The sequence below is a fragment of the Anabrus simplex genome, chromosome 8 (genome assembly GCF_040414725.1).
Source record: "Anabrus simplex isolate iqAnaSimp1 chromosome 8, ASM4041472v1, whole genome shotgun sequence".
Taxonomy (NCBI): domain Eukaryota; kingdom Metazoa; phylum Arthropoda; class Insecta; order Orthoptera; family Tettigoniidae; genus Anabrus; species Anabrus simplex.
The window spans coordinates 222,616,198-222,628,625 of NC_090272.1; the positions used below are offsets into that span (position 1 = coordinate 222,616,198).

Consider the following 12,428-nt stretch of genomic DNA (forward strand, 5'->3'; position numbering starts at 1 on the left):
ATACTCCTACTCTCAATCATGGTGAGACAAGACTGTAGTTGAGGCATAAGCCATTTTATTAATATGTCCAGGTAGGCACAGCTAATGACAGTATGCTTGGTAAAAAAGGAAGGGCCCATATGTTTTGTGTCCGCTCACTGTGTAAAACACATTCACTTTTGGTGAGTTTCTCACACTCCACAGTGGCACAAGTTTTCTGTGCCCCAGATGCTAACAATATGGTGATTTACTGTTCTGTTCAAGTATAAAAATGGCGTGTAGCCTCTGGAGAGGCCTGGTGCAGCCTTTCGAGTTGATACTGTGTAGGGGACCTAGCGTCCATGAGGATGGGGCCCTACCTAATATGAATTCTAATTCTGAAGATGAGAGAGAGAAAGAGAGAGAGAGACTCTCTCTCTCTCTCTCTCTCTCTTTCACTCACTCTCTCAGAGAACAATCGGAATTTAGCAATGAAGGTTAAATTCCCGAGCCTAACTGGGAATCAAACTCGTGACCCCTGCACCAAAGGCCACCACGCTAAACATTTAGCCATGGAGCCAGACTTCCGATCAGGTGAACACTAACCTGTTAGTGAATGCATCTTCTTCTAAAGTTTCTGCATTTCAGTGCAGAAGGTAGGGTATTTTGTCTCGTCTATGCGAGTTGCATGACAGACATTTTAATAGAATATGCCATACCGTGTGTTGTGGCACAAGTAATTTGCAATTAGCCCATGTTGTTGATCTCTTTGGACTCCTTACATACGCAGTTCACATCCTCTCCACTGTCTCCCTCGACGATTGTGGGCAACCAAGACTTAAACATCCAGTGGATTGGAACTGTTGTGCCCAATGTTATATGCAGTTCCTATGCAATGAGTGCTTGTTAAAATGTGTCTCTGCACTGTTACAGCAACACCCGTTTGTGCATCTCTGAGAGGTTGCCATTTTGTACCAAACTCTAAACAACAAAAGCACCTCTGATGGAGAAAACTACACTGACGGATGTGAAACCTGTGAAGATCGTCCATCATTGCATGCCATTGTAGACTGTGAATGTCAGTGCAATAATGAATAAATCAGCTTTAATTTTACACCATCCTTGTATTGTCCAACAATATCATACAAACAAACTTTCTAAATGTGAAAATTAAACTAATTCAGCATCTCACAAACTCTTGCGCAAAAAGTGGTAAACCTATTCCTTTCTAAGCCTGGTCTGTAATCCAGTTAGGATTTTATTTTTGTATTCGACCTCAACAGCTTTTGAATCTTGTAATGTTCAATATCTTGCGATTGATAATGAACAATTAACTCCACTATTCTCTTCATGTAGCACCATCTTCTCCAAAAGCAGCATATTTAGGTACGGATGAACTACAGCCTAAAGTGTGTATGTAAAAAACTAATGTACACTTCAGTTCACACTGCATCACAACCTATTATGTATCCTAACTTTACAGAGTTCTGTCCAGCCCCACATGTCCTCTGCTTCTTCCACAGCTCACACCATGGACAGTATCCTGAAAAGATATAGACCAGGATGTGAGATGCGTGTCTTAATATTTAACCACCAAGTCATGCTTCCACAATTTGACATTCCTTACCTCAAAAGTTAACTAGATTATGAACTTTTAACACATACAGAATTAAATGTTTAATGAGTAGATCTCAGGTACCCTCTGTGGGTGGGAGTGGTAGAATTAACACCCACGGTAGCCCTTGCCTGTTTTAAGAGGCAACTACAAGGGGCCCCAGGGACTCTGAATTTCGGAGTGTGAGTTGGCGATAATGGGGTCTTTACCCAAGCCCTGGTGTTGCTTCCACTTACTTGTGCCAGCCTCCTCACTTTAATCTATCCTACCCGACCTCCCTTGGTTAACTTTTGTTCTGTTCCAATCTTGACGGTATTATGTGTCGAGGACACACCTTCGTGGCCCTTGTCTTTATTTGGTCGATGTCTTCATTTCTTGAAGTGTCGGACCCCTTCCACTTCTTCCCTCTGATTAGTATTAATGGTTGTCCAGTTGTACTTTCTCTTAAAACACTAATCACTACCACCACCGTGAACATTTTCTGAGCCCTATTTATCATTAAGCACATCAAAGGAATGCAAATGAGCTCAATAACACTTATTATTATTTAAGTGGGCCAACTAAACCAACCCCCAACACTAGAAGAGTATTCTTCAGTGGCGAAGCTAGCTATATTACTTGGGGAGTCTAAGAATATTGTTCAAGCTTACCTTAAATTCTTTTATACAGCAAGTGTATGCGGCGCTCCTTTCTCTCTGCAAATGCATCAATGACACGGTCCCTGAAGCTCTGATTATTTGACAGTTCGTGGAATAGAGATTTCTCTATCGCAAGTGTACTTAAATTACATAGTCTACTGTTTGTCATTGAATTCCTCAGGAAGGTTTTTATGCGTTTTAGCGCACTCATACTTCTTTCACTCGAACATGTTGTCACTGGAAATGTGAGAACTAAACGAACCAAACGTGTTGTTTGTTCGTAAACCTTGTCCAGACCATTATCCAACATATATTTTAGCAGTATTTGGTACATGTTTAACTTCATCAGAGTACACATTCACAAGTTCATTTGTCAGTTGTTCACTTTCGAAAAAAGGGTACATCTTCAGTAGTTGTTTCATTTTCATTGAGGGAAAACTTGTGTTGTAAGCCTTAAATTGATTCTCATCCAATAATTCTGCAAAATGGAAGTTTTCAAATTCACAGAACCGTATTTCCATCTGTACCACGGTGGTATCAATTATTTTATATGCTAATGCACTACAAATGATTCTGTTGCCATTGCGGTATTGAGAGCTTTGCTGGTGTCTATGCATTCATTCACTGTTTCTTCATTTCTCAGATTTTTTAAGTTATTTATGGTTTGCTTTATTTCATGGTTGCAGATATTTACATTAGATGTGCATTTTGCTTGCAGCACCTTGAATAAATGATCCGTGTAGCAAAATATCTTGTTGAAGACGCACGACAGGAAGAGGAAATTAGGGTCATCTAATCTCTTAACCAGTCCCATAGCACCATTAACAGATTCGCCATCCCATTCTTCATCTTTATCAACAATGTGTGTAAGAGCTTCTTTCAAGTCCTTGAAATGGGATGCTATTGTTAGTGTTGCTCTGGAGTGGAAGTTCCAACGTGTCGTACATGCCGGGGGAAGTTTAAAGCCTTTATCTCTTAGGACTTGAGTTCTCTTTGATGACTTGCTGAAATATGTATGGAAGGCAGTCAAATCATAAGTAAAGAGACGCACTTTCTTTATAGATTTTGCCCCATACAAGAGTACCAAATTAAGCTTATGTGCATAGCAATGTATAAACATTGCATGTGGGCAAACTTGCTTTACGATAGTTTGAACACCCCCTGTAGAACCCGCGATTACGGAAGCCCCGTCGTAAGTCTGACATATTAACTTCTTTTCTACACCCCAGTTTCGTAAGACATCCAATATTACGGCTGACAGTCCAGTGGCACTTTTATCTTTTGAGACGTCGTAGAACCCCACAAACCTCTCTTGAACGTTATAACCAACACAATACCGAAATATAATGTTCATCTGATTCTGACAAGATATATCTAATGTTTCATCCGCCTGAACTGATACAAATTCACAAATAGAAAGTTCTTTCTGAATCTCTTCATTCATCACTTGAGTTACACAGTCAATAAGTTCATTCTGAATGTCACTAGAAGTTCCTTTAAATCCTGAAGTTGCTCCCAGATGCTCTCTCATGAATTGTTCTTCTTGTGCTAGCAATTCCAAGGTCTCGAGGTAATTACCTTTATTTACAGAGTCACTACTCTCGTCATGCCCACGGAATGGAAGTTCTTGTTCTTCGAGAAAACACACCACTTGAACTAACCTGCCAAGAACCCGTCTATTATGATTTACTAACTCATTATGCTTTAGAGCTGCAAGACGAGCCGCTTCTGATATCGCATGATCTATTCTACTCCTGCTGAGAAGAAGAAAACGCTCACTGTTCTGAATATGTCTTTTTGAAATCTGGTGTTTACGTGCTCTTCTATGAAAATTTTTTAGGGTACTGATGCCACCCTCATTCCATTCACTATCACTTCCAAATAATATGCAAATGTAACACTAAAACTTACAATCTGTCACACTTGCTGTAAGCCATGTATAATCCTTATACCATTGGGACTGGAAAGTTCTTATTTGGTTTCCATCCTTTTGCACAATTTTCAATAATGGCTGTGGCCGCTTGTCTTTCAGGGCACATTTTTCTTCGAAAGACAAAGAAGAAAATGGAGTTCGAAGCAAGTATGTAATAAGATCATTACTTTCATTCATTATACACGGATTTAAAAAATACTGGCAACTCTTCACAAAACACAGACCACTCCTAATAAGTTGTAAACTTCACAGATCAACAGATCAGAGCGTAAACATTAACTCGTAACTCTAGACTTGGAGACTAGACTCCCAGCTAGATTTCAAAGCGAGCACTTACCGCTGCATGACGTCATACGTTGTCACAGCAACCAGCACAAGCCCCGCCCGCTAGCAGAAAGGTAAGAGTCTGGCTGAAGCCAGACTCAACGGCTAGGCTCAGTGCTCTGCGAGTAGCGCGGCAGATCGGAGAGCCGTCAAGTCTATTAAGTTTATTAGACATAATTTTCGTGCCTTATATCAATAATTTACTATTCGTATTTCGTCTGGGGAATCTGAGACTCTTAGATTCCCCCCTAGCTTCGCCACTGGTATTCTTCCAAGACAGTCAATAAGAAAACATTTCAGAATGGAAAAGTGAATGAAAGAATGTTTTTATGGTTCACACAACAGAAAAAAGAAGCGGCAATATCAAGACCAATAATTCAAAAAAAGGCAAGAGCAATTGTTTGAAAAATCTGAAGAAACTGGACTTAACAAGCCTCCTTATTAAATGATGGTGTGATACTGCTGCCAGAAAATGAAGTGAAAACAAGTTACAAACTAATTAATAGGTTTATTTTTAAACAAACAGTGATTAATGTACACTTAGATTTAGTAATACTGTACTGTAACTACTGTGCACATTATATCAACAGCTTCTTTTAGATACATCAAATGCTTTCATGTAACTTACTTATGAGTCAGTTTCTAAAGTTTTAACTCTATAAATCGATATACATTTACTATCCACAATTTTGTTTATCTGAAATGGGGTCCGCACCCTTTATTTTGCTTATCGAGGTCTTATTGTAGTTACTTTTTCAGTCACTAGATAGTGATGGGTTTTCTCACTGTTGTGCTGTTCTGTATAGTCCTCTGACCCTGACTGTAGTTTGAGTAGCCTACCAAGTCTTTCATTATCACCCCCTTCATTACCCTTCGCTTTTCTTCGAAAAGTTTCTCTAATTAGTGTTCAAGGAAGGTGGATGCCCACTGGTGCTGGGGATGATTTTATAGGGGTTATAAATGACCTGAGTTGTTAATTGTATGAGGAAATGAATTTATATTTTAAATAATAATGATAAAGTCTCACAAGCTACCCAAATCACTTTACATCTTGAGGCAATCAATCTGTATGAGGAATTATAGCAGTGGTATATACAGAGATAAGTCATCTGTTCATATGAGTACTGCACTAACGGTGATGTTCTGAAAGACAAGTACACACTACTTATTACCTTTGTGCGTATGATAATCAGTAAAACAGTCTACACATAAACCTACATTGCATTTGGTACACTGGGTTCGAGGCCTAGCAAGGCAATTTTCTCTTTGCTCCTGGAATTGTAGAAGGCCAGTGATGCATTCCATCGTACCAAAGTTCCTGCACTGCATTATGCCCAAAACAATGAGATCTTCTGAACAAGGGAGCAGCTTTGTAGCATGTGAGATAAGTCTGGACCATTGCTTGTCGAAAATCAAGGTGAGAAATGCCTTCTTGAGACGTGTTTCAGCTGCCATACATTATGCATTCCTACATTGACGAGCCAGGCAAATATTGCCCACCACCAATTTTTCCTCGTATTCCGACTCGCACATCTGTCAAGTTACGACCCATACGATCAGTACCTCGCATACCCATATTGTTCTGAGAAATTATGTATGGCTGAGACACTGACTTCTCCACCTATAGCCTGTCCTTCTTCTTTCACGTAACAAGATGTTTTTCAGGGTTCACTCCATAACATGTAGATGCTACGATTACTAGTGAATTATCCACCCAACGGCAAACCTGAATACCTTCCTCCAAGCTCCTTAGGTAATCATATGTACCCCATTTTTCTTTCTTCATGATAGCGGAAGATTTCAGATTAGAATCCTTAGGAATAAGATTTTCTCGAAGTGTGCCTGTAGTACCATATCCCCGCGCACCAAGATGTGTTAGCAATCCCATTCCAGTGAAAAGATTGTCAAAGTATAATTTGAAGGGCAAATTTTTCAGATCCGGTCAAAGATTATCCAGCATTGTTACAAGGGGGGCTGCACACTTCCCAAATTCTGCTTCATACTGGGCATTCACGTTAGGACATTTTCCTTGGAATACTTCAAAATCTACAAGATATCCATGACGAGTGTTTAGACACCATACCTTGAAACCAAAACGAATAGGTTTTCCTCTTATAAATTGTTTGCAGGGATGCCTCCTGAAGTACAGCACCATACATTCATCATATGACAAGTGCTCCACAGCTCAAAAGTTTTCCATGAAACAAGCACGTAGAAGGTCAATCAGAGGTTTCAACTTCCACATTTTGTCGTTGAAATTTGGGTTCATGTTATCAGCACACTGAATGAAATGGCAAATTTCAAGAAACCTGTTTCGCCGCATAGCACTTGCCACCACACAATGGTGCACATCACACGCATCTTCCCAATATGATCTTTTCGAAGGAACGGTATTGTATCCAGATAAAATCAAAATTGCAATGAAAATTTTCATTACTTGCCGAATAATATTCGGGGAAGGACAGTTCAAAAACCTGGCATATTTGTTAGATTCAGAAACTAAGTGATCGGAAATGTCATCTGTAAGAATTGACTCAAACAGTTCAATGCACGATTTTCCTCGAAATTTGGTGAAGTCACTGTTGGGAAATATTCCTGAACATGTGCTAAGGTTTTACTTTCCCATTTTGCAGGAATTCGAGGTACTTTTCTGGGTGTTACTTGTACCAACTCAGCTTGATCCACTTCAACAGGCACATCTTCAAAGTCTTGATAGTCAGTCGGAGTTTCACGGGTCACTAATTCTGCGTTCGCTCGAAGCTGGTTACCAGGTAAATTGTTGGCAAAGCCACCTCCATCTTCATCCCTGCTGTCTTCATCTGAGAAAACTGCAGCGTCTGGAGGTTCAATGAATACCTTTTCTACGTTGGAAAGTTCATCATTTTACAACAAGTTGAGTACTCCTCGTAATGAAATTCTCCTAGAAAAATGTATGAACCCATAAATGTGAAGCGCATGAAAAGACAGAGTGAATAATTGCATAAAAGATATATTTCAACAAGAAATACGTGTGAAAAACACAGCCAACAGATTTCCTAGTTTGTGAACAATACTGAAATGGGCCGATGTATAAGAGCTACTAAAAGAAAGCCACAATATAAAAAATTCATTATCATGACACGTATTTTTAGATTAAGTAAAATAATTGAACATACTGTGTTATAAAAATACTTGATAAGAGAAGGGAACATATTATATAAAACCTCGCACAAGAGATAAGGAGAAATACTAAGAACATTAAAACGGTTGATGGTAACTCTACATTATGTAAATTCTATACTGCATTAGACATTAAATACATTTCCAAACACAAAAGTCTAGGCTCCTACTTGGAAAAGAAATTGTCCAGGGTTGACTGTTTCAGGTTTTTACTGCTTTCTTGAAGTATAAACCTCTCCATTTTTCACAATGCCTTTCATGTGTTCTGAGGCACACTGGCTGAACCTTCCATAAAGTGCCTCAGTTTTTCAAGGCAGATGCTTGCCTCAATGCAAGATGGTCTTGGGGGATTCTCTTCCTCCATCTCCTCTTCTTCTTCTTCTTCTTATTCTTCTTCTGCAATCTCCTCATCTCCTGTCTGAATTTCCTTGCAGATCTCATCAATGGTCTGCTCCTCACAAGTGATTACCATATCATCAATGGCAGTGAAGTCGTTCGGTAATCTCCATCTTCTCCTGTACAGTTTTCTAGCACCCTGACTCTTCATCACCAACTTCCACAACAATGCTGTTGGTACCACCACCGAAACCTGCTTTCTTGAAGCAATCTGCTATTATTACAGGCTCCACTGAATCACATGATGAGGCAATGAAATGCATTGTATCCAAAAGAGATGGTTTGTAGATTCCTTGGTCCATGGGCTGTAGTACCGATGTAGTAAAAACTAGGAAACAATGTTAGGTTTTGATCCACCCAATCAATACACTTTACAAGTGAACTATTTAATTAAAAACATATTAAAAATATTTAGGGACATGTTTCATCTCTATTTGAGACTTCAACAGGCATAAAATCACATGGTAGATTACAAAACTCAAATCAGAAACTGAAGAAAATATAAATATGGAGGAACTCAATATCTTTTAAAGATTATTTGGGAAATGCAACAAAAAAAAAAAAAGAAAAAAGAGATATATATATATATACATTATTTACACCACCATATTCGTGAGAATTTAAGCCATGAATATGGTGGTCAAGCAGCGCTGGTCTTTGCCATATGACAGGCGATCTCATAAGGCTTCAGATTTCTTCTACCAAAATAGCTAAATTTTGAACGAATTTTCTACAAGTCTATGCTTTCAATTGTTCTGATATGGATTTAGTACCAATCCATTTCCGAGGCCAGAATGTCGATCTCCCCAGTCAACACACTGAAACTACCAGATTCTAACAATGTTTGCAACATTTTTCAAGTAAGCTCGTTCATATGTAACTTGGCTGTAAGATTGTTTGAAAGAGTTTTAAGCTACCTCTTCAATATAGGTAATTGGTTCTCCTACGTTTTCTCAATAGTTTTAAAATGGAACTTCCATTTCAAATAAGGGCAGCAACAATGGACATTGATTCCATATGAGACGTTATGGCAGGCTTGTCAATTTCAAATTAATTTAATTTCTAACATTGAAGAAAAAAGTTTTTTGCAAGAAGTGAGGTCAATTTGTGTAAATAATGTATATATACTGTATTTATATTTTTGCATTTCCCAAATAGTGTTTAAAAGATATTGACTTCTTCCATATTTATATTTTGTTCAGTTTCTGATTTGAGTTTTGTAATCTACCACGTGATTTTATGGCTGATGAGTCTCAAATAGAGACGAAACACGTCCCTAAATGTTTTTAATATGTTGTTAATTAAACAGTTCACTTGTAAAGTGACGTGTATTGATTGGGTGGACCAAAACCTTACATTGTTTCTTAGTTTTAACTGTATCAATACGGATCTATAACAATGAAATTTGTAAATTGTACCGATGTAGTATTCGGTGGAAAAAATTCTACCTCGATGTTCCTTAAATGGGGCCACTCCTTGGGATGAGCAGGACAGTGGTCCATAAACACCACAATCTTCCTGTTCTGATTCCCCATTTTGGTATCTAATGCCTGCATGTACTCTTCAAAAAGGGAACTTGTCATCCAAGCTGACTTGTTGCTGGTGTACTTGCACAGTAAATTCCTGACATTTTTGAAACAATGTGGCTTCCTAGATTTCCCTATCATCAGTACAGGTAGTTTTTCAGTTCCTTCCATACTAGCACCAACCAATACCGTAACTCGCACTTTACTTAATTTCCCCCATGGCAAGATTCTCCCTTCAAAACTAGAGATTTATCCGGGATAAGCTGAAAAAAAAAAGTGCGAATTCATCGAGATTAAAAACGTTGCAAGGTTTGTAACTGCATATTTTAGCAGGCAGAACTGTTTCCTTCCACGCCTCCCTTTCCTCCGCACTTACACTCTCTGCTTCACCACAAATTGTTTTGTAAACAATGCCGGCTCGATTTTTAAAGCGGTCCAGCCACCCAATCGACGTGGTAAAAGGTACCTTTAATTTTCACGCAATTTCTTCGGCTTTCTCCTTCACAATAGTCCTGTTCAAAGGAATGTTTAAACTGTGCTGCTGTTTAAATCATATTAGCAGAACTTGTTCTACTTCATCGTACTTTCCAGATTTAAGTTTCTTGTAATTTGCTGAAGTATTCCCTGCAGAAGCCAAGATCTCTTCTTTCTTCGCTATAATGCCATTCAAAGTAGACGGCAGCATCCCCAGCTCCTTTGCCAAGGCAACACGGGAAAGTGTAGATGAATCCACTTTCCTTACAATCTCTACTTTGTTTTTAATTGTTAGTGCCTTTCGCTTGATCTCTTTCCTCCGAGTTCCGCTCATTTTCACTTAAAACTTTTGTACGTTGATATTACAAGTACTACTAACTTCACTGACTCTTATTCACACTAATTATGACACTACACTACAATTGTCAACAGAGATTTGCAAACTAATCTGCACTTAAGAAAACCCATACCACTAAAATGGCACATACAGGGAAACCTGCCAGAGAACCCAGATCCTTACATCAAGACAGAACCTAGATCCTTAAATCAAGATCTATGTACAAGGATCTGGATTCCAGGGAAGTTCTCAACTCATGAATCACACGTAACACTAGGAAATAGTAGGAATATTAATACTAGACATCTTTCAGTGGACCAACTTATACCAGCAGTCAAGGTCTCAAGAGAGTATTATGTAAATTCAGACCTTATTGTTTTTCATATCAATCTTCAGTCCATTAGAAATAAGCGAGGTGAACTTGAAATATTCTTGAATTCATTTCCAGTTGATATTTTATGTATTAATCAGGGGCGGTTTCTCCATAAGGTTGCAGGTTTGCGCTACCCCCATTAATTTTGTATGTTTATTTTAGGTAAAATTTTATAATTTAGATCACTCAACTACCGTATTTTCATTCAGCAAGACAAACCTTTCAAGAGCTTGAAAGAGCAAATATTGGCTACAGGAGACTCTACAAGCCGATACTCTCAGATGTTCACTGCAGGAGCCGATAAGTTTGCAGCGGAACGTTAACCAGAGGTAGGATGAAACCCATGGCTGCTGCAGGGGTGTGCGGGGCTAGTAGAGGGGTGCTTTTGGGCAGCTAGAGGAGTGCGCGGGGAGAGGAAAAGATAGGCATGGCTTCTTATACATTGCTTAAATGGAGGTTTATCAACCTAGCTCCTCCCACGTCACCAACTACTAGCAAAGCCGCTAGGCACCGTTGCTGCTCAATGTGAGAGTCTGTTATAGAACAGGAATGTCATCTAGCGACATAGGATGGAAGTTCATCCGCTGGATCACGGCCGACTGGATATAAAAATAATGAATTTAAATTTGAAAATAAAAACCGCCGTTTCTTTCAGTATAGTCTTGAGCATTGTTATGTGCGCACAAGCTAAGTAGCTCATTGATTTCACTGTGTAAACATCGTGTGTGTTTTTATTTTTTGTACGTTTTTATTAGTTACGGTAGTGGTATTTTGCCAGATCATGAATTCGGTACAGTCTTTATTGTCTAGACCGTTCCCGCAACGGACTGCCAAAAAAAAATCAGAGGTGAAACGAATGGGTAGGCCCATGCCAAACATTCACATAACGCAAACGATCAAGACAAAAAATAGAACGTTCAATAGGAACTTCAATCCTGAGATTTACAAGAAACATGACTGGTTATGTGGGTGTGAGGTCAGTAATGCTTTATACTGTTTTCCATGCCTACTTTTCGGAGGGGAAGATCCATGGGCAAAGCAAGGTATGAGGGACATACAACATCTTCACGATCGTGTTAAAAAACACGAATCTTCTTCATCTCATATGAAGAACTCAATAAGTTTAGCCATGTATGGAAATATTAATATAGCTGCACAGATGGACACTGCTTATAGAAGGAACATCCAGCTACATAATGACAGGGTTACGCAGAACAGGTATGTCCTGAATATTATAATAAACTGTGTAAGATTTTGTGGCTCATTTGAGTTAGCGTTGAGGGGCCATGATGAATCAGGCACGTCACAGAATCCTGGTGTTTTTCGTGGCTTGATTAATTTCAGTGCTGAGCTTGATAGTGTTTTAAGAGGCCACTTAGAAAAGGCGACGGTTTTTAAGGGCACCTCTAAAACTATTCAGAATGAAATTCTTCAGTGTATGTTAGAGGTGTGTCAAGAGGAAATAACCAAAGAAATTAAAGATGCAGATTTCATGGCCATCATAGCCGATGAAACTAGTGACGTTGCGTCAATATTTCAGATGGTTATTATCTATAGGTATCTAGTAAATAATAAACCTGTAGAAAGATTTTGGGGTTTCATTCGACCTACTGGTCATGATTCAAAATCACTGTCTGCGGCCGTATTGTCTGAACTTGATTCTCATCTCCAAGGATGCCCAAATAAACTTATAGC

At 38.9% G+C, this 12,428-nt stretch overlaps 1 protein-coding gene across 3 annotated transcripts in view; it reads right to left on the reverse strand.

Annotated features, from left to right (window-relative positions):
* Positions 1-420: 420 nt before the first annotated feature.
* LOC136879012 (SREBP regulating gene protein) overlaps positions 421-12,428 on the reverse strand; it is a 34,578-nt gene continuing 22,570 nt past the window's right edge. For all 3 annotated transcript variants that reach the window (XM_067152705.2, XM_067152706.2, XM_068228925.1), the window contains exon 5: positions 421-1,501. The gene's annotated coding sequence lies outside the window, so the exon portion shown is untranslated. The remainder of the gene's footprint in view (positions 1,502-12,428) is intronic.